Source organism: Protopterus annectens, chromosome 7.part0 (assembly GCF_019279795.1).
Source record: "Protopterus annectens isolate FY-2018-M chromosome 7.part0, PAN1.0, whole genome shotgun sequence".
Classification (NCBI taxonomy): domain Eukaryota; kingdom Metazoa; phylum Chordata; order Ceratodontiformes; family Protopteridae; genus Protopterus; species Protopterus annectens.
In genome coordinates this window covers 680,282,039-680,305,493 of record NC_056739.1, presented here as the reverse complement: position 1 = coordinate 680,305,493, position 23,455 = coordinate 680,282,039, and positions in this window count along the sequence as shown.

Below are 23,455 nucleotides of genomic sequence, written 5' to 3'. Positions count from 1 at the left end.
TGTTCAGAATATGATTGTTACATTCTGTGACATTTCAAGTTCAGGCTTCTATTGTTTCTCTTGAACAGCTTTGTCAGTTTGATGTCATGTATAAACATTAGTTACCTTGGTAACAGCTTAAGTATTATATATGGTCAAGATGGGTTACAAAAACTGCAATTCAAGTTAAAGGAATTACATGACTTGTTATGCAAATTTACTTATATAAGAAAATTATCATGCTTCCCCTTGATGTTCAATGTAGTGTATGTCATTTATGACAAGTTAAGACAGTAGTGTTATTATACACAAGTCCATGTTATTAAATCCTGTCTTTAGATTCACCAGACTATTTCATCTTACATGATGATTATATATATTTATGTCTAGATTTATTAAAATCATACATTACATAACTATTGTGTGTGGGTTTTTTTGGCTGTTGCTTAGTTATTTGAGAGACCATACACTGTAATGCTTATTCTTATTATTAGCTCCTTCCAAGCATGTTTATACAGTCAATATACTTTAAATTATGAGACCCTTCTAGTTTCTTATTTGTAGTAAGTATATTTCCATCCTTCGTAGTCAGCCAACCCTTCAGTACAAGCTGTTTTTATTCTTCCACATAAAAAACACACAGATTGGGTGCTTTCATCCCCTGGAACTGGGGACTTCATCAGAATCTAATTGCACTCCATGATACATTAATTTAAATACTGTTTAAAATAAATGATGTCACCACCCTTCCCAGTCATCTAAAGGTACCACTACAATAATTACTCCAAGTAAAATATACTAACAATCAACATTGTGACAAAAAACATTTTAACAAAAAACATCATTTGTAAAAGAAAACACTTTTCACATTCCAAAGCATTCATTAAATGTGAACTTTAAAAACTTTCTGAAGTTAAAATTCAGAAGATATTTTATCCTTTAACATACTCTTAAAATTCCCTTAAAATACTCTTAAAATGCTGTGAAATTAACTCACTCCCTATTTATTTTAACACACAAAACTTACAGCATTTTGAGAGTATGTTAAAGGAAAAATGTCCTCTGAATTTTAACTTCAGAAAGTTTTTAAAGTTCACATTTAATGAATGTTTTGGAATGTGAGAAGTTTTTTCTTTTACAAATTATGTTTTTTGTTAAAATGTTTTTATCAAAACAGTATTTAAATGAATGCATCATGGAGTGCAATTAGATTTTGATGAAGTGCCCAGTTCCAGGGGATGAAAACATTCAATTTGTGTGTTTTTATGTGGAAGAATAAAACAGCTTGTACTCAAGAGTTGGCTGACTACAAGTGATTCCTGCTGCTTACAGTGTATGTTCTGGACTTTTTTTTATTTATAACTGACACTGTGGTTACTTTTGGTCGTTTTTATATTTCCATCCTTACATACACATGTATCAGTACTTCAAACACGGGCAACAATACCCATCCAGTTTTGCTAGAATACCATTCACTATTTCATATGGTGTGTTTCCAGGCTGTTCTTAAACTATCCAAACCAATATTTGTCCTGTTCCATGTTACCAGCCTGTTCCATGCAGTGGCCACTCTGCCAGTGAACCACTCAACACATCTTCCATTCCCACAGATATTTCTAAAAAGGAAATCTGATGACTCTCTAGCACTTCTTGGCAACCCCAAACACCCCTAGAATCAGCTATCCCCATATGTCCAACACGTCCGAGCAAACTCACCTCCCAGACCACTGCAAAGGGTTCTGCACAAGACCAAGTGCTCTTAGTCTTTCACAATAATGCAGATTTCCACTCTTATGTAAGTCCTTAATGTGTTTGGACCAAAATACATTTTAAATATAAAATTGCACTTATTATATTTTTATTTTATTTTTTTATTAAGAATCAACTTAATGAGCTAAACAAAGTGTTGGGAGACCATCAGTATGTGTACATGTGGTTTAAAACAGCCCTTTTGTTATACATGTGTATGTATATATATATATATATATATATATATATATATATATATATATTTTTTTTTTTTTTTAAACCAAAAACATTGCCAAGAATCATCTTGGAGGCTCCTCAGAACCATTAAGCATTATCATCACTCTGTCTCCATTACCATAGCAGCCTGGAAGCATCTGTTTCTGTTAGTGTGTCTGTGTACTGCATACCTGAGGCTCACAATGCACCTGAAGCAAAGCTTCATTTCACTGCAACTTCAGGCCTAAATTCCCTCCCTTTCAGCGAGGCAGCAGCCAGGAAAAGAACTGAGAGCAAACAGATAAAAAAAACCCAAAAACTCCCAACAAGCTTCCACAACAAGAGATAACACATTCTTCCAGCCTTCCCACCTCTCACTCAGCAGATGTATAAACAAACTATTCTCTACCAAAATATCCCAAATCACAGTTTTATCCACCCCCTTCCACTGGATCCAGCTAAAACACCAAATGTCTCTTCCTAATACACAAGCATCAGTAAACCTCGATCACAAGCCGCAATCCACAGCTTCCTGGAGATGAAAACGGCAACATACAAAAGCTGCCAGACACAGCTGCATCCACACACACCATGGCAGGCTTAATCAAACAGCAATTGAAGCTATAATACCTGCCATAATTGATATTAACTATATTTAGACAGAATAATGATGACATTTGTACTAAGAGCTTGCTACTTTTATTTAACCAGGATATATATCACATTTCTAAATCATACTTTAACTGAAGAAGGCATTAGTCTCCATGACAGCATTTTTTTTTCAAAACACTCTACTGTTGCTGCTATTATATATGTTAATTTGTTACATTTGAGTCTGAACGCTGATGAATGGTACCTTGTTGAATTAGTTAATTAATTACTTAAATTATTATAAGTAAAAACAATGAAAAATGAGCAAGATACATATTCATTGAGTTTAAGTAGGGGAATGGAAACTTCTATATTTATATTATATATTGCTTTGTTTGGCTTATATATAATGTAAATAGTAACCCATCTTGACCTACTTTTGTTTGTAAAGAATTATTGGACTCTTTGAACATTCTGAATAAATCATTACTATTTCTCAGTTGTTTAAGAAACCCTCTTTTTTTAAATAAAAACAGATGACAAATGATGTACCATATCAGTTGATCAGTTGATACTTTGAGAGATGTAGTTGTAAGAGTTATTTTTTTGGGACAACTATCTTGGAATCAGTTTTTGTTTCTTCTTTCTAGCATTACTCCAAGGATTTGTTTCTTGTATTCTTTTAAGAGTAGGGGGCCATCCATTCCATTTCTTCTGGGATAGACACTATGTTGTTTTTGATGAATACAGTAGCTTCTTCTATGTCATTAAAGGTTCTCATCTCATTGGCAAAATGTATTTTTATCTTGGCTGGAAAGGCCAGCTGTGCTTTAATTTTGTTTTGTTTCAACAGTTTTATTATTGGCCAGACTTTTTTCCTTTGTTCTAGTATTCTGGAAGAATAATCATTGTCAAACCTTATCAGGCTTTGATTGTATTTTAAGGGTGATTTTCTCCAAGCAGGTTTTTATATTAGTTACTTGTCCAGAAATGAAAGAAATGTTATAACTATGGACCTAGGTGGAGTATTTGTTGAGTTAAAAGCAGGTTTCCACAGTGCTCTATGCACCCTTTCAATTCCAAATGAAAGTCCCTCTTTCAAGTCTAAAAATTCAGGTATCCAGGTTGTTAAGAATGAAATAATGTCTTCTCCTTCAGTGTTTTCATGCAGACCAAAAATTCTTATGTTGTTTCTTCTTTCCCTGTTTTCTAAGTCATCTATTTTGTTAAGCAGCCATGTATTCTATTTAAGCAGAAATTCTTTTTGGAATTCTTCCTCTTTGAGTCTCCCTTCAATGTCATTTAAAGAAGTCTCTATATTTGTTATTTTTGTATGGTGTTGCTGTAATAGCTCCTTAAGAGTATCAGTATGTTTCTAAGAATTTAATTTGAGGTTTTCTAAGTCATTTTTAAAACCATCCATCTTTAAAGATAGTTCCTGTAAGGTTGATGTCATCAATTGCAGTTCTTTTTTCAAAGCAGCATCCGGATGAGAATTCCTTGAGTTGTTCATATTCAGTGACTCAATATATCTCCAAGTTACTTGACAGGAAAAGTTTTGTATATATCTCCACTAAAATTGATATTTATGTAGTTTAGTAGTTTATCTATAGATTTCTGACATTTTAAACTTGAAAATAATAAAATGTTCCTATATTATTATACTAGTTTATGGAGCACTCAGACTTCACTGCTCTCATTTGGCCATCTAGCATTCATTACCATTTTTGAACACTTCTGCAGCAGAGTGGCCAAAGATTAAATCTCTATCCAAGGGAGAAGTACAATTTCACCTTTAACATCACTTGGGAGTTTCTGAGAATGCAGCTATGCAAACCTCCTCACAAAAGTACCAGTGGCCATAGCCCTGGAAGACGTATCAACAGAATCATACACATACTCTGCAAACAATGGAAAGTGACCTGTGCAATAGAAAAAAAGCTATTTAAAGCAAGTTTTTCCCTGCAAGAAGAAATACTTTTACAATTTTCCAGAATAAACTTTATCATGTGAGCCTGACAATTCAAAATTCTGAAAATTAAAGTTGTAGAACTATTCATTTTTTTCCCATAGCTATCAATAATTTTCCCATGCTTATCAGAAAGAGTAGGAGTGGAATTAACTAAATGCTTAGCAGCAATGCGATCAGCTAAAACTACAGCTGCTGGGTCAGATTTGAGAAAACTATACAGAAATTTAAAAGACCTAGGAGCTTTATACATACTATCTGCCATGTTAAGGACAGCTGGCTGACTATCAGGAACATTGCAGGCAGTATGACACACATCCTGTAAAGCAGACGCTTCAGGAGGAATGGGAATAGGTTCTGGAAAATCCTTCTGTAACAACTCATAGTATTTTTTGAGGGACTGTGAAACCTTAGTGTTGTCTCACCAAAAACACTGACACATTCTAGCAACAGTCTCAGACAAAGAGTATGCCCCACAGAGAGAATCAGAAAATGAGCTCACCTCTGAGTCTGAATCATAAATCTGAGGAAACAAACCTGTATCCATCTCTGCATCTTCATTTTAAGATTTGAAACATTGAGTCTCTTCAAGGAAAGAAGAACCTCTCTTTCTTTTAACAGAAACTACTTTACAAGAAGGATGAATAGACAGAATTAAACCCTAAGCCAGACCTTATAAACTACTCCTTTTCAAAGACATTTCAGGAGGTCTGTTTCTTTTTGACAAAAAAAAAAATGGGGCCGTCCATGTCATCTTAACGCATTAAAGTTTTTAATTTCAATAAACTCGTAATGGAAACGGTGTCACTAAATATAGGTAAAACAGATAGGGCTATTAAGAACAGAGTTTACGAACATGTCTATGTCATAGCAAAATGTAATTTAACAAATGCTTTAGCAAAACATGTTTCAGTCTTCCCTGATCATGACTTTCGATTTTTAGTCATAGAAAAAATTCTTGATAATAAAAAGGGGGGGGGGGGGCTATTTCTTTATTGCTAGAAGAGAAGGAGTTATTATGGCAGTTGAAGCTGAACGCTTCGGTGTCTCCTGGATTAAATGACACAGTTTCCATTACGAGTTTATTGAAATTAAAAACTTTAATGCATTAAGATGAATGCATTGAGGCTTTTTATTATTTTTTGTAATATGTGAATTATGTATTTTATGGTTAACATTTTTAAAAATTTTAAAATTGTATTCTAATGACAGGATGTGATGTCATACATATTTTTGTATTTAAATGGCTGTTTCCTCTGTTTGTTTGTCTGATGAAGTTTATTCAATTGATATAAACGAAAGCGCTAACTTTATCTTCAGTTTGTGTCCAGTGTGGTGTTTTCAGTTTGCTATTTTTACATTACATTCATGTCTCATATTAGTTTCAGCAAACCACAACTTAATATTCATTTTCCGGGTGAAAATTTTAAGGTCAGTCATCGTTTCAGATACCATCCCTCCCCTTCCTGGTACAAATGTAAATCCTTTGGATAATAAATTAGCATGTTCCACATCTAGCTCTATTTTAGAATAATTGTACACTTTGTAAACACCATTGGTATTACATATAATCACAGGATTACTTAAAACTTTAAAATCACTCGTTTCATGCAAACCGTCAATACATTTTTCGAAACTAAAACAATCATTTTTATAACATCCATCATTCGGTTGAAATAACTCAAATGAATACTCAGACACTGGTCCATCCATAATTCCATTGACCAGAATAACTTCTTTGATACCACTTATACCTACATCTTGAATATTATCAAAACACGTGGCTGTTGCCATGCCCCCACACATATTGACCCCATCATTACATTCAGTCTCATTTGGTGTGCCGCTTTCTTCAATGGGCCGATATTCATCATTAATGCAACCCTCAATTGAGCTGTTAGTAGAATAAATGCTCAATTCTGATAAGCTATCAACTAGTGAATTGGTGTCTATTTGCCCAAATACTGGCCCATTCACATTTCCATTCCCTGAAATAATGCCATTAGTGTCTTTGAAAAACATGTCTTGAATAACGTCAGTTGCTATTTTTATGCTTCCACACACATTAACACCCTCTTTTTGGCCACTCTCGTTCACTGTGCCAATTGTGTTTGAGGGCATACACTTATCTAAAACATAACCCATGAATGGGTCATAATTAGAATAAGTACTTGCAGCAAACTGTCAATGGGGAAATTTACCTCCATTTGGGCTGATACCCATTGTATGTTCTCTGTTGATAGCTCCGCGTTTTCGGCCGAGCTCCCTGCTCGATGTAATATCTCTCCTCTTCCCTTCTTGAATTGTAGCCATCTTGAATCTTGTTGCGCAACCTCTCCAAGCACCTGGGCCCTTTCTCTAAAGGAGATTACACCTGCTGAAAATGGTTATAATCCTTTTGCTGCAATGTCATTTCCTCTTCTCGCTCTACTCCACCATTGGTCATGCCTTTTTGGTTACCACGGTAACCCCAATTGCCTCCGGATAGTGGATACACCTTGTTACAGGAAAACTCCTCAGTGGCTCTCCTTAATTTGTGTAATTTTCTGTCAAATATAGCCCATCTGTTATCCACACTAACCAATAAGTTATTGTAATTAGTGTGATATTGCTCGAACAATAAATCTTTGAGAATACAGTCATTTTCATGCTCCAAGTCATGCGTGTACTGCTCTATCATTTGACTGTTATGTTTAACCATAATTTCCATTAGGGCAATAGCAGTAATATAAAATAACTTGTGCACTTCTTTTAACATATCAGTGTTGTTTTCAACACCGTTGGGGTACCTCCATATACATAGCCTCTGTGGAACCAACTCCAACTCTATATTCCTTAAAAGATATCCATTTTCCAACTGCAATTTCTTCATGTTGAACAACTTAATTTCAAAGGAATCCAGACACTCCATAAGGGACATAGTAACAGGTTCCTTACCCTTGTCTTTGGCATTGATGTCAATATGAAAATTAAAGTTATTACATTTTCATTGCTCAGTGTTATTTGGCATTGTCTTATCCACTGAGGATTTCACCCCATTAGAGCTATTGCTCACCATGTTCAAGGCTGCATTCTCCCCACTAGATGCTTGCCCTTCCATGTTCTGGGTGGATTGAGTGAGAGGAAAACCCAAACTTCCGAACAAGTTGTTTGAATACCCGGACTGCTGCTGCTTGTCCACCAAGGATTTTATTTGTGCTGTATGCTCCAATAGCTGCTGATTTATCTGGTGCAATAAATCCAAAATGTCAGTGTTGGAATCCATGCTCTCCATGTCGATACTACCAACACACAAACTGGTAACTGAACACAACTAGACCATAAAGGAAACCGACTGGAGAACAGCAAACCAAACTTTAATGGTGGCACAAAAATGGTAGCACAAAAATTGTTATGTTGACTTAGGTTTTGTTCCATCCTTAAGGACTTCATCAGAACAATAACACACAACTCAACATTCCCTTATATATACCCACCCATTAATCAATTATTCAATTAAAACTGAAATCAAATAAAGCAACGTTAATTAATGTAAAACCATATAAATATAAATAGACTGTGTAGGAATGCCTGTATATGACTGCTGTAATCCCCAGAGGTCATTTAGTACAACTAAGAGACACAGACAGAAAACAGGGAAAAGGCAATCAACAAAACCCAAATAGCACATGCAACTGAGATGTGAACTGTTATATTTTTAGCACACACAGCCATGGTTCAAATCCTGGCAGTAGGAGTAGTCTTGATACAGAATCATACCCCACAACTGTACTGATATGTCCAGAATGTCCAGTAAAGTGAACCATATCTGGTGCCTGTCAACCTGTCCCCTTGTGAAATCAGTGGGATGATTCCAGACGTATAGGCCGAAAACAAGAAATACAACTGATTGACACACATCTATGAGAACACAGCTGGCACACTAGCAACTCCACAAAACCATATGAGAGTAAGAAGCCATGTATGTCCCATTTACACCCCCATGTTGCCAAGCTGTGGCCAGAGTGTGTACAGTAACAGAGTGAGATGTATGTGCATATCAGTAATGTGTAATCTGGTACTGTGTGTGGCAACATTCAAGGAGTGCTAACAAACAGTTCTCCCACAGGTCTGTTGGATGCCAACACTGTGCCCAGAAATACAAGAATGTTACCCTGTACTGGTACTGTCTACATTGGTAATGTATGGCATTGTGACTGATGCAGTTGCTCTGAATAACAAGGAAGTAGTCATCACTGTTGCCCACACTGTCCTACAAAATATAACTGTCTAGGATATATGTATAAGAGTGTTGTAATACAAGGTCAGAATGGAAAAGCACAGGAGAATTATAAGACTGAAAGCAGATAGGAGATATACAGCAATATCTATATAGCCCACACAACTCTGATGGGCAGTCTGTAAGTTGTAGCAGACACAGCCGTGGTCTGAATCCTGGGAGTGGAAGTAGGCTGCATAAAGAATCATACCCCACAACTGTACAGATAAGACCAGGATGTCCAGTATATGGGTCCATATCTGCTGCCTGTCCCCCTGGGAAGTCTGTGGAATGATCCCAGATGTTTAGCCACCCAACAGGGAATACAAGTGATTGCAAAAACACATGATAATCCCAAATATCTAAAGAAACACAAAACACCACACCAGAAAAAGTATAAAGTTATTTACTGATGTCTCCGGTACCTCGGCTTACACCTTCAAGGAATACATTTTTACACCAATCAGCATCTGTTTATATAATTCAAATCCCCAATGTAACAATCAAGTAATAAAGAAACAATCCCATTCTTAAAGAGCCCATACATACAGACACAGACAGCTGACATTTTCAAATGCATATGTTATTCATTGCATACCTCTTAAATATTATTGTTAATAATATTATTGTTATTCCACAATGTTGAAACCCTTCAGTCTTAATTCTCACAATTTGTGCATATATTGAAGCATATGTTTAAAAGCCAATAACTCTGCTGGTGAAGCACTATTCTCTTGCGCCATAGCCAAATTATGGAACTCACTCCCACCCACAATTACCTCCATACCATCATGCACCCACTTCAAAACTTTACTAAAAGCGCAACTAAAAACATGCTGGCTATGCCCTTGCAACTCCCACTCTAATATCATCCACCCCATCCAACCACTACATTTCTTTCCACTCCACTAACTACCTTGATTATAGCAAGCTCAGATGCTCATAAGCCAGTACTTATTATAAAGCATGAACTTCTTCTTCTTGTAACATTTGTTAATGTCTGGTATGCACTTCACAGATAAAGATTCTAGTTGTCTACTGATGTACTATGTTCTTCATCTGTAAATATGTTGTAAGTAATTGCTATGTAAATTGTTAATCACTATGTAATCCAATGTAAATACTGTCTGTTTATTTTAACTGTGGAGCTTTTCTCCCCGGGCCTCCGCTGAAAATGGACCTACGTCCAGTCAGACACTCCCGGTCAACAAATTTAAATAAATAAGTTTAAATACACATTCTAAAGCCAGTATAAATAAGTATAGTGGAAAAAGCATACTAAAAGCATGACCTTCAGTACTATGCCAAACCCTGTACTGTTGATCATATCCCTATTGAGTCACAATGCTGGAGGGAAATGTCACTTTAGCAACTCCTGCAACTGTAAGGAGAGTAATAAGCCAAGTATGTCCTATCTACACCCCCATGTTGTCAAGCTGTGACCAGAGTGTTTATAGTAATAGAGTGAGATGTATCAGCATAAAACTAATGTGTAATCTGGAACTTTGTGTGGCAACAATCAGGTAGTGCTAACAATCATTGCTTCCACAGGTGCGTTGGATGCAAACACTGTACCAAGAAATAAAACCCTTCATACCCTGTACTGGTACTGTTTACTCTGGTATTGTAGAGAATAATGAGTGTTGCAGTTTCCCTGAATAATAAAGTATCACTGATCACCATCACCCACACTGTGCTACATAATATAACTGTGTAGGAAGGCATGTATATGTGTGTGTCAAGTCAATAAAGGTTACAGAGGGTAATAGTCTAGGTATGTCCCAGTACACCTGCATGTGGTCAAGACATGGTCAGAGTCTGTGCAGAAAGAGTTGGATAGCTATGTGCACAACATCAACCTGGAATCTGGGAGTATGTGTAGAAACAGTTAGTGTTAACAAACATTTCATCCACAGGTATACCAGGTAAGATGTGTATACTCCAGGTAAAACCAGTTCATGTATAACAATGACAACAGCCATATCACTGTCCAAACTAAGGCTATAAGGTAGTGTAGTAATACTTGTAAGGTACAGATAACAGTACTGACAAGGAAAGTAATGTGAACTACAGGAATATACTAGTTGTTAATTGACATCTCCCCCCGCCACCATATCTCCACCAATAAACTACATATCCACCCCAACCAGTATGTAATGTCTCCAATGTTCTGATTATGCCATATTGTTTAATAAATATTTATATTTGTTTCCATGCATGTGCTATATTGAATTATTCCAATATTGGCAGCATGGTGCCATCAATGTACCTGCATGCTGTTATTACACTGTGGTCCCATATATGCATGTGTTCTGTTTGCTATGCAACTGTTCCATATCTGGTGTCTGGGTTAATGGGACTATCTGTGGATGCTGTTATACCTAACCCTGGAATGTGTTGACTATTACTAATCCACACATTATGATAAAATCTAAACACTATAGCACGTTTGGGAAGGTCAGTTCCAGTGGACCCACCTGTCCCACCTCAGCTGGCCATGGCACCGGGCACCAGCATGTCTGGCACTCAACCTGGAACCTCCCCGTTCATTGGTCCTGCACCACCTTTGGGTGGAACTGCCTCAGGGGATGGGGCTCACCCCCCTGTGAGCAGGCACAGACAGGTACCTGTTACCCATCGCCACGTCCGAGTTTTGGTGCGTAGAGAGCTCAACAAGCAGCTTGGTGATATTCTACGCCAGCTCGAGGGCCACGTGTCATGACTAGAGTGCCAGTATGGCTCTGCGACTCAGCCCTCAGCACAGCCACCGTCAGGGCTGTGAACGTGTAGTGGTGACTGCCCATGGGCGGGGACCTCAGTCACACTGTTTCCACTAGGGGGCTCATGGGCTTCCAATTTCCCAACACCTCTCCCAATCAAGGTGTTTACCCCCCACATGTGTCATATCCCACCCCTGTATGCGTCTTGTTTGTCTTGTCTGTTAACCTACCCAACCTACCTCCCCACATATACATACTACCCCTACCCAACATCCCACTCTCACCTTAAAAAAAATAAAAAATGGCAATCTGTTCCCAAAAAAATAAATCACAGCCCATACATAGCTGTCCATTTCACACATGTGTCCACTGGACACAGGTAATCAGGTCAAATTGGCATCATAACATATTATTGTTGTCCTCACTCCTCTCTCAGGGGTTTGAGTGTCCAAGTCTACCTCCAAATTCAGTGTATGTGCACAGCTGTTGCTGTAGATGAATTGGCCAGCTATGGACCTTCCCTACACCCTTCCTGCACATCCCTAGCTATTTTTCCTAATGTCTTTCCCTCTTTGTGCCCCTTTTTCACCACTTTCCTATCAACCATTTTTTTCTTTTCTTTTAAAGAAATTAACATGGGGGTAAGCAGGAATAGGCACTTTAAGCAGCAGTAAGCAGGTTTAAGCCTGTTTGCATGAGGGTAAGCACTGCCTATACAGGATAAGCAATTTAGAAGCTAACAGAGTATAAGAAACTGTAACCGGAAGTTAGCAGTGCTTACCTCCATGCAAACCCGCGCTAACCCGCTTACAACTGCTCAAAAGTGCCTTAATCACTCTGTATCCAATGGTCCTTATTCTGCCCAGCAACAAAATAAATAGCCTCTGCAAAGCTCAAACTCAGGACTCAGTACATCATAGCCAAAGTGTTTTACCACTAACCCTTGTCAGATATACATAAACCTGACGTTTTCACAAACATATCATTCAGCCCAGTCATTCAACAGTACAGGTAATGTATTCCAACATGTGTGTGTGTGTGTGTGTGTGTGTGTGTGTGTGTGTGTGTGTGTGTGTGTGTGTGTGTGTGTGTGTACAGATATTATTATCTAAATAGATATATCTATATATGTAGATATAGATATAATATAGAAATATATACATTTATATATATATAAATGTAAACATATATACATAGAAATGCATATATATATATATATATATATATATATATATATATATATGTCTACATATATACAGCAAGTTATATATATGTAAGCAGATATATTTATCTACATAGGTATATATGGACATACATCTGTAGATAACAATGGGAACATAGCATAAACATATATGTCCACATGCACAGTTACTGGGGTTGAGAGGCCCCAAACAACATACGGCTTGTATGAATAGGTATTCCCCCCCACAGTCAAACACATCTGCCCTGCAATACACTGCCGACTGTTGCAGCTCTGATACCCAGGACCTGACACAACATGGGCACAAGATGTTAACAGTATTCCATCCCACCTGTGTGATGCCAGGCTGGTGTCAGTAACATATCATGCAGTACAGTCTGGCTCCCATAGGGAATGTACAATGTGGTAGCAATCAACATCCCTAGGATACATATACACAGACACATATATGCAGATAATATATATATATATATATATATATATATATATATATATATATATATATATATATATTTATTTATTTATTTATTGCAGTTGGTTTACTAGGATAGTTCATTGGGCCATTGAAGAACCCGTTTTCAATGGAGTCCTGGGGAGAAAAGCTACATTACAGTAAATATATAGGCACATGCAATGAGGGAGCATGAGCTCCAAAAAGAAAAATGTACATTGCAGTAAATATAAAGGTACATACTATAAAAGAACAAAAACAAAACATAAATGTAATTAACATTTGACAGTTTTTTTAAAACATTTTTTTTTATTTAATATTTGTTGACTGGGAATGTCCAACTAGGTTCCACAGAGCCTGTTTTCAGCAGAGGCCCGGGGAGAAACACTCCAGATGCATGTCTTTGGAATGTGGGAGGAAACTGGAGTACCCGGAGGAAACCCACGCGAACACAGGGAGAACATGCAAACTCCATATACACACGCAGAGGTATGTGTAGTAAGATGCATATGTAGAAGGTGCACGCAATATGGAACAGCCACTATTCCTACTGTTACCACCTTACCAACTGGAGGCTGTATGAGCCACCCATACAAATGACAATCATTGCCTGCAACATATACCCACAGAAAGATCAAAGGATATAACACCACACACAGGTTTGCATAAATGGGAAAGCTGTATTTGTGTACTATTACAGTTGTAATATGTCATATAGCTGTTTAGACACGGACATCCATATAAACTGAGTAATGCAACTGTGAAACAGTTATACTAATACAGTAGTCTGGAAATGTTAACAAATGTTGTTGTCCAGGCAAAGACCATCAAGTGGTACAATGGTAAAGACAGACTGGGCCACAGGATACCAAACAATCAACAGTAAGTAATGCAGATGTATAGTTCAGCAACCTGTATCTACACTCTGTAGACAATCCCTAGTGGGTAAAGACCTCAGTTGACACAATGGGATGTAACTGTTACATAACAAGGCATAACTGACACCATCACAAGCACACTGACAAACAGAACAGTTTGTATGGCAGGTGGCAGTAGGCCTGCATTTACTCAAGGTGGATTGTATGGCAATGTACATCCATATACCTTAAGGCAGCTCACCCCTGATGGTCTTCAGGATTTTGGGCTTTCGGGATTCTGTAGCACTCCCATATACATATATGTATATATAGATATATGTATATATAGATATACATATATGTATATATAGATACATGTATATATAGCTATATATGTATGCACATCCTATGTGTACAGATATGCCTAGTTATGTTGGTATATATGTAGATATCAATAACTATATGTGCATACATATCTATTCTGATATACCTACTACTGTCAATATATATGTAGATATCCATACGTGTATGTGGAAAAACTGAAGAAACAAACGTAGTAACCACTCACAATCTACTCACTGCTCAGCTGAGAAACAATACCAGTCTGTTGTAAAAAATCCACAGGAATGTTTTATTAACCAAAGGTTAAGCGCTTTCACTCATATCACATGAGCTTCATCAGAACAAAATACAAATGCTAAAAAACACTTTAAATACTGTTCAAATTGGCGCCAAAAAGTTCCTTAAAGCCATAGCATACTAATAATAAAATGCAATGCAATTTATACATAATAATAATTGTAATATAATCAATTTGAATTTCATACAAAAATTTTTGTCATCATATCTCACTGAATTGATTTAAAATTATTAAATATCAAAACTAAAAACTCCTATAATGTATAAATGTTTGTAGTTGAATAAAATTCAATTATTCAACATTAAAACTGGTTTCACTGAGATGTAATCATTAATACCTGGTGCTATCATAGCATCAGTGTATAACTGCCACCAATATTCTCTATAAGCTAACACATTTTTGGTGTTACCTCCCCTAGGGTCAACCTTCACTGTTTCTAATATTGCAAACTTAAAGTGATGTGTAGGACCCTCCTTATTTATGTGCCTATAGAGGGCATTTTTAGTATCCTTGGTTTTGATACTATAACCATGAGCATAAATTCTTTTTTTGAATTGTCTCTGAGTCCTTCCTATATAATAGGCGGAACAGCACATACACTTAGCTAAATAAATAATCATGTTAGTGTTACAATTGCCTTTCCTAAACCTCACACGAGTCTTGTTTATATTATCCAAAATTATATTACTTGTGTCTAAAATATCCTTACACTGATTGCATGCCCCACATTTCTTTGTGTGCATGTCAATGATCAAACTATGTTTATAATTACTTTCAAAAAGTTGTTTTAAATTTCTGCCCATTTTATAGACAAACCTAGGTTTGTGTCCAAGAATGTTCCATATTTCTTTATCATTGTATAATAGTTCCCAATTCTTGTTCATAATATCTTTTACTGCATAAGAGTGGGGGCCATATTCAATAATACATGCTCTGTTAAATATGTTAGTATCTACAATATCCACTTGAGCGATGTTTGTAACAGTGCTTGTCACCTCATTGGTATTGGTGCCTAATAGAGGTGTATATCTCTTACCCCACTGACCAATAACATATTTACTAGTATCTGTCAGCAATTTTTCATCATAGCCTCTTTCTCTAAACAAATTTGTGATGAAAGCAACTTCCTCGATCATGTCTGCATAATCGGATGTCATCCTGAGTGCACGAACGAGCTGTCCTTTGAATATATTGTATTTGAGTTTGTCAGGGTGGTTACTGCTGTATTCCACATAGGAATTAGTAAAAGTGCTTTTTCTGTGTATCCTTGATTTAAATTTCGCCCCATCATAGGATATTAAGGTGTCCAGATAAGCTACTCCAGTTGGACTACATTCAAAGGTAAATTTTAAAAATGTAGAGCTGTTGTTCAGATATTTGACAAAATCATCCAGAGATTTATGATCTCCATTCCACAGGATGTAAATGTCATCTAGATAGCGGGAGTAGTAGACAATATTCTCAGAATACTTGCTGTTAAATATATGAGTCTCCTCCCAGTCTAGTAGCACTAAATTTGCATAGATGGGGGCACATGCTGCCCCCATAGCTACACCTTGTGTTTGTCTGAACCTTTCACCCTCGAAAAATATGTAATTGTAATCTAATACAATATTCATCAGTTCTGAAATCAATCTTATCCTGTCCCAGCTCATTTTAGTGTGTTTAACCATGCTGTTGGTAAACGCAGTGATCCCTTCACTATGTGGGATGCATGTAAACAAATCAACTACGTCAATGGATGACATTATTAGATTTTGACATTTGGTATCTATGGGAAAATTCTTCAGAAATGTCCAGGAATCTTTCACCAGATGTTTAATTCCCAAACTGATAGATTTGAGGAAGGTGTCTATAACCATCCCTAAGGGAAAAGTTTTTGACCTGCTCCCTGAAATAATGGGGCGGAAAGGGGGTTCAAAGATGTTTTTGTGCACCTTCGGAATGCCAACAATAGTGGCCATGTAAGGGAATTCTACCACCATGAATTTATGTAAATCTACTGTGATTCTGCCTTCCGTCAAAAAGTCATCCAGAAACATGTCTATCCTTCTGTATGCTGAATTAACTTCATTCATCGATATCACTTCATAGTTTCCTGAACAGTGCAAGATGTCATATATGATAGATCTATATAAAGAAGCATCAAATAATACAATTCCGCCACCTTTATCAGGTTTCATTATACGTACACTTTTATTATGTCTTAGCTCATCAAATAATCTCTGTTCATCAAGTGTGAGGTTTTTGTTCACTTTATTGTGTTTGGCTATATTGTTATATCTATATAATTCCCTGGAAACTTTGTTTTCATACACCTGTATCAATGTGTTATTACTGGGAATAAATGTGCTTTTTTTCTTAAGTTTCCCCTGTTGTACTGTAGTTCCAGATTGATCTTTAAACATCAAAGCCAGGTTTAACTTTCTGGTATATAACTTCAATTCATTTACACTATCAACAATGTTAAAGTGTGTGGTAGGTATGAAATTCATACCTTTGGAGAGAAGGCTAAATGTGTAGCATCCAGATGGACATTACAATAATTGAATATCTTAAAGTCCTTGTATTCATAAGTAATGCCATCCTGCGGGGTGGCAATGATCTCCTGTGTAAAATGAGTGTTAATCCCACTTTTTAATATTTCTTCTTCTTCCATCCACCCCCTGTTTCCATCTTGGAAGATACCTTCTCTTGGGTTTCTGAAAAAAATCATTATTACTCCCAGCATCATACCTTACTTCCTGCTCAACAAAATCATTGTAAAAATTACTTTCCCTGCTATGAAAGTGATCTTTATTATCCCATTTATACATTTCATGACGTGAATATTGGTCCGTATCCCTATTCACTTTTTTGTTTTTCCTCTCTAATGCTTTTTTAGCTTTGAATTCTGCAGATTCAAACTGTTTATTATACAAATTTTCCCATTGTGGGAAAGCTAGGTCTTGTAATATCACTTGATTAATTCTCTCAACCTCAGCCATAATTCTACAAAGTTTCATGTCATTGTGCTTAATTAATAGCTTCATGTAATCAAATCCAAAAGAATCAAACAATTCATTAAATTCTTTCTTAGTTTCACTATTAATATCAACGCCAGTGGGTTCCTTGTAAAAACGTAGGCCCATAGGTACAATTTTAAGAGACATACAATGTGTTAAATAAGCGCTGTCTAGCTTGACAACATTAATAATATTCAGCTTCTTACCAAATAAGTAAATAGTGTCCTTCAAGTTACCATGAATTTCCATAGGTACATGAATGTTATCTTTATCACTGTTATTAAAATTACAGTCTTTGGTAAAGAAGTCCTTTAAATTATACTGTCTTTTACTTTGATTAAAAGTGTTGTTACACGTATTCTGAACAGTACCTGTAGGTCCACCTAGACCATGTGAAACCTGGCTGTACGTGCGTACGGGTTGAGTGGATTTAGGCCATACGTGTATGTGCATATTTACCTTTATCTGTTTATGTGTAGACATATATTGCTCTGTATATGTATATGTCTAGGCAGTTATATGTATGTCTATGTAAACATACATATCCATCTATGTATGTTGATATGTATATGTGTATGTCTATATAGATATCTGTATAACTATATGTAGATATCTCTTCACCATGTGTCCTGAACATGGAGTATAGCCCTGCCTCAGCTCTTATAGTCCAAACTTCATAGTGCAAGGGGATGTCAGGTATGTATAGCAGGTATATTTGTAGACTACTGCCACTGTAGTAGGACGTGTCTTCACAGACATGGTGCGTGTGGGAGGTCACATCCGCATTTACCATGTGAGCCATTGGCCACTGACAGAAATCCTAAGGACATCATAGTAGAGTACCAGTGCTAGCAAGTAATGCTCCTGTGGACTACAGCAGAGATAATGGCCAATATATGTGGACAGCATGACACACTCTGGACAGTCCAGAGGTATATACATAACCCCTTAGTGCAAGACATGTGAACCAATTCTGACAATGTGGATGTTAACAGCCATGTAGATGGGTATAACACGTAACTCCTGGAATACATGTGCCCCCTTAGGTTATGCATTCACACATCCCTGTCTGTCCTGCCACATAATAACTGCTAGTACAAAGGTGTCATGGCCACATACTACCCACTAGATATTGACATACATGTGTACAGTATCCCACTGCTCTGTCTGACAGACATGACTGTTATGGTGGCCCAGCAGCAATACATCTGGCAAGTATCTGGGCATTACATCTCACTGGGTAAGTACACTAAGCTGCTAGGCATGTAACAAAGCACTGTGCAGGCTACAGGCAGACCGGCTGAACACTGACCTACATTTCCTATGGGGGAATGCACATGTACCTTCATATATAGCAAGCTCTACAGGCATGCCACAGCACAGAGTAGCATACACCTGTGTGAAAGTGCATAACCACAACCAATGTGAACACAGCCACAGCCACATATGGTATGCTCGCATAGTATTACAGTATATGGACTATCTGTTCAACACCAACCTCATATGTCCTACTCACACACTAACCCTACATATACTAGGCCACTACAAGTGTGGTCCAATGCCTGTCTGTGGTATGGGACATGTGAGTGCATTGCCCTGCAAACATGTAAGCCGATAGGGTAACATACAGTGGAGCAGAATGTAGCATCAGATAGGACAGGACCAAGAACAATGACATCTAGCACTGTCTGTACACAGGCCAAGGTGAATATTAACAATACACAGACCGCAGACAATCACCATAAGTACACAGACCTCAGTACTGTACACACAATCACAGAATGTCCAGGTTATGTCATCAAATATAACCCCTACTATACATAACATGTGTAGCAGTCTAATATCTCACTGTCTTGTTATCAGATATGATGTCACTAATTATGGTGTACAGCACATATGCACCCCTTACTGAATGACATATGTACAAAAGTTGACAGGGTTGTAGCTGGAGGCACATACCACAGGGCCGGTATTGACATGTTGCTGTAATAACCTCATACATTTACTGTTGTAACAGAGTTTATTGCAACATATGTCCTGTGAGGGATATGAAGTCAGTAACTCTCATGGCTGTCACCATCTACAGACTGCAATACTCACACTATCTTCTGCAGTTCGTAGATAGGTGCTATGTGCATAACACCTGAAACAAAAGGCACCACACACTGGCCTTTTTGCAGATGACCCTACAGATGGGTGTTTCCTTACAAACATAGCACTGACATGGCAGGTATTAAAACATGTAGGACAACCAGATCCACACACACCCTGTTAAACCAACATTACTCCAAATGCAGTATGGCAGCACATTCAGTCTGTAGTCAGGTCAGGCACATCCCCTTCCTGTGTGTTGGCCTGTTTCCACAGTGTATGTTGTTAGAGGTAAATCCCCAATCTATCTGAGATGTTGTTTGCCAAACAGCAGATCGAGTTCCTGCTCACAGTAAATGAAAGGCCCAACACCAACATGATGTTCCTAGATATTAGAGCGTGTTTCCATGCAATTGGCTATGGGAATGTTACCACAGCTGTTCCACATGCAATCAGCTAAAGGAGGGCTGCAATTCATGCAGAGGCCATCAGCTGATCCTAAGCATCACTTAAAATACACATTCTGCTGCCTAAGTAAAGCAGGTATAAGTCTCCACATCCACCAGAGAGGGAGTGAGAGAGGCAGACAGAGGCAAAGAAAAGCCAGGGAGGGGTGGGAGAGTAAAACATAAGCATGTTTGTGTCACACACCTACCAGTACAGGGTATCAAACCCCTGACGACTACATAGTGCTATCACATGTCCATGCAGTTATTGGATGCGCCACATAGGTTACATGTTGAGGAGCCCTCAGAACGTATATGTGATGGTGAGTGATATCTGCAACAGGGATATGGTAGCTATGCAGTAGGTGTAGTACACATACCTGTTTGCATGAACAGGGTGTCAGCGTCAACACAGCCACACTCTCACAGGGATGCACACACATTGACACATTTGACAGGGCCAGGAATACAACTCATTTATTTTATTATTTATTTTACATTTGTTGACCGGGCTAGTCTAACTGGACATAATATCCGTTTTCAGTAGAGGCCCGGGGAGAAAAGCTCCAGTACAGGCAATAAACAAAGATTTATCACGTAAGGCAACATCTCAGATAGAGTGGGATTGCCACAACACAGTACTGTGCAGGTATCACATGCACCACAGAGGTTATACGGAGGTTATATGTGCAAAGGGTATGTGGAGGTGCCTAACTTCAGACAGCATGGTTCAGTATGCCAATGGGGGTTGTAGTTAGTGTGACTGAGGTTATACATATCATACAACACACACACAGACATGTGTGCCAGTACTGACATGCATGGGTGCACTGCTTCATGGGTGTGTTGTGGTCAATGGTGCCAGATGGCTATACAAGGCTAGGTGACCTTGGCATCAGGCCACATGACAATGGTCTGCATTGTGGCTCATGGGTGTAGTATCTGGAGTTGCCCACACAGGTGTGTATTGTATTCACCATCCAGTCACCTAGGTGACTATTGCGTGTGGCCAATGCTGTGAATTGTTTGCCATGTATGTGTTCCTTAGTCCATGATATGGACAGTGTCTGGGATGTGCATAACTTACACATGCATGTACAGTGACATGTGGAACTGTACCTAGGGTGTCTGGCCCATGTTATGTGCAGAGATTTTTATCATCAGATGTGCCAGTCCTGGCCTCATGTGGTGAGAACTGTTAATGGACAGCATGTTGACCCTGCACCTACATTGATAGTATGTTACTGGTATTCCCTGGTGTCAGTGGCATCTGTCCATACAGGGCTTGTGTTTCAGGCAAGGTATGTCCTTTGTGGGTCACATTTGATGGCAACGCAGGTGTTGCAGGTGCCCAGTGGGGAACATGGCGGAGGTGCAATGTGGACATGTACATGCCTATTGGACTGATGGACAGAGTGCCATGCCATCTGTAGCCACTGTAATCACACCATGGTTACTATCAGTGGACAATATGCAGGGTACTACCAACATAGTGGCTGTTGCCTAGGAAATTGTGTGTGTGTGTGTGTGTGTGTGTGTGTGTGTGTGTGTGTGTGTGTGTATGAGACATGGGTTGAGAGTGTTCCCTGGGTAATACAAGGGTTTCCGATATTGTTCAGCTGGCATTTATGTCACATTTAGGGTTGTGGACAAGCACCCCAGCCTCTCACCTATTTCACATCTGTTATCCCTGTACGGTGGACATTGTGATATATACTTGGGCCACCATATAAGAAGTTTGCAAAATCCACTCCACATTGAGTCCATTTTTACACACTCACAGCCATCTCCACACAGGATACAAATGACAAGCACAGACACACACACCTGTCATGTCTGGGATTAGAACTCCTACTTAACTAGCATATTACACTACAGCACTACGCAGTTATAGGATGCGCCACTGAGATCACTGGAGTACTCCTTCCCCAAAGGCGTATTTCACAGTGAATGACATCAGCAAGATTGCCAAAGTAGGGCATTTGAATTGTATTGAGTGTGACTAGCCTAAAATGTATTGCTCCCTACACAGACATAGAAACACACACAAAACATCCACAACTGCCATATATGGGACTAGAACCCCTACCAGAGTTCTATATCACACTACTGCATGATGCTGTTATAGGACACACCATGGGAATTGCTGGAATGCCCCTTCCCCAAAGGTGTATTTCACAGTGAATGACATCAGAAAGATTGCCAAAGTAGGGCATTTAAATTGTACTGAGTGTGACTAACCTAAAATGCATTGCTCCCTACACAGACAGAGTCATGCACACACAGTTGCCATCTCTGGAATTAGAACTCCTACCTAACTATTTTATCACACAACAGCAGTATGCAATTATAGTATGCGCCATGGAGATTACTGAGCTACACCTTTCCCAAAGGTGTATTTCAAGGTGAATGACATCAGCAGCCTTGCCAAAGTAGGGCATTTGAATTATAGTGTGTGTGACTAGCATAAAAAGTATTGCTCTCTACACAGATAGGGACAAACCCCCCCCCCCACACACACACACACACACACACACACACACACACACACACACACACACACACACACACACACACACACACACACACTCTTGCCAAGTCTGGGAGTAGAACTCCTACTTAACTATTTTATCACACTACAGCAGTACACAGTTATGGGATGTGCTACAGAGATTACTGGACTACAACTTTCCCAGAGGTGTATTTCACAGTGGATAACCTCAGCAGGCTTGTCATAGTAGGGCTATTGGGAAGGCAGTGTGTGTGCATGGGCCATAACCAATTCATCTAGAGGTTGACACACCACATGGGGGTACAAGCAGGGTCATATTCCACAGGTACATGTATACAGCTGCTAGATTACTTCCTTGTACATTCCTGTTGCACAGCTAACACTTGCACCACATAATCTGTAATACTGACAGATATCGGTGGCTAGTATCCACAGTGATTGACAGCTGAACCTCATGTGGTTATGGCCGTTTTGCTGTGTGCTGGGTGGGACAGGCCTGAATAGCTCCTTGGTACAGTCACCCTCTTCCACACATCTATGTATGTCTATTTAGCCTATTATAGTGTGTTGTCCTTAGATATATGTCTTTATTCCTATCCACTGTGTGTGCAAAGTATGAGTGGTACATACTGAGGAGTGTCTGCACTAACATCTGTGACTGCCAGATATGTCTGGTCCACTGGTGTTTGCAGACATTGCCTTCATTTGTTTAAGTTTGTGAGCAGGCCCTGTATGATCTTTCAGTATGCTGTTGATTGACATTGCCTTCA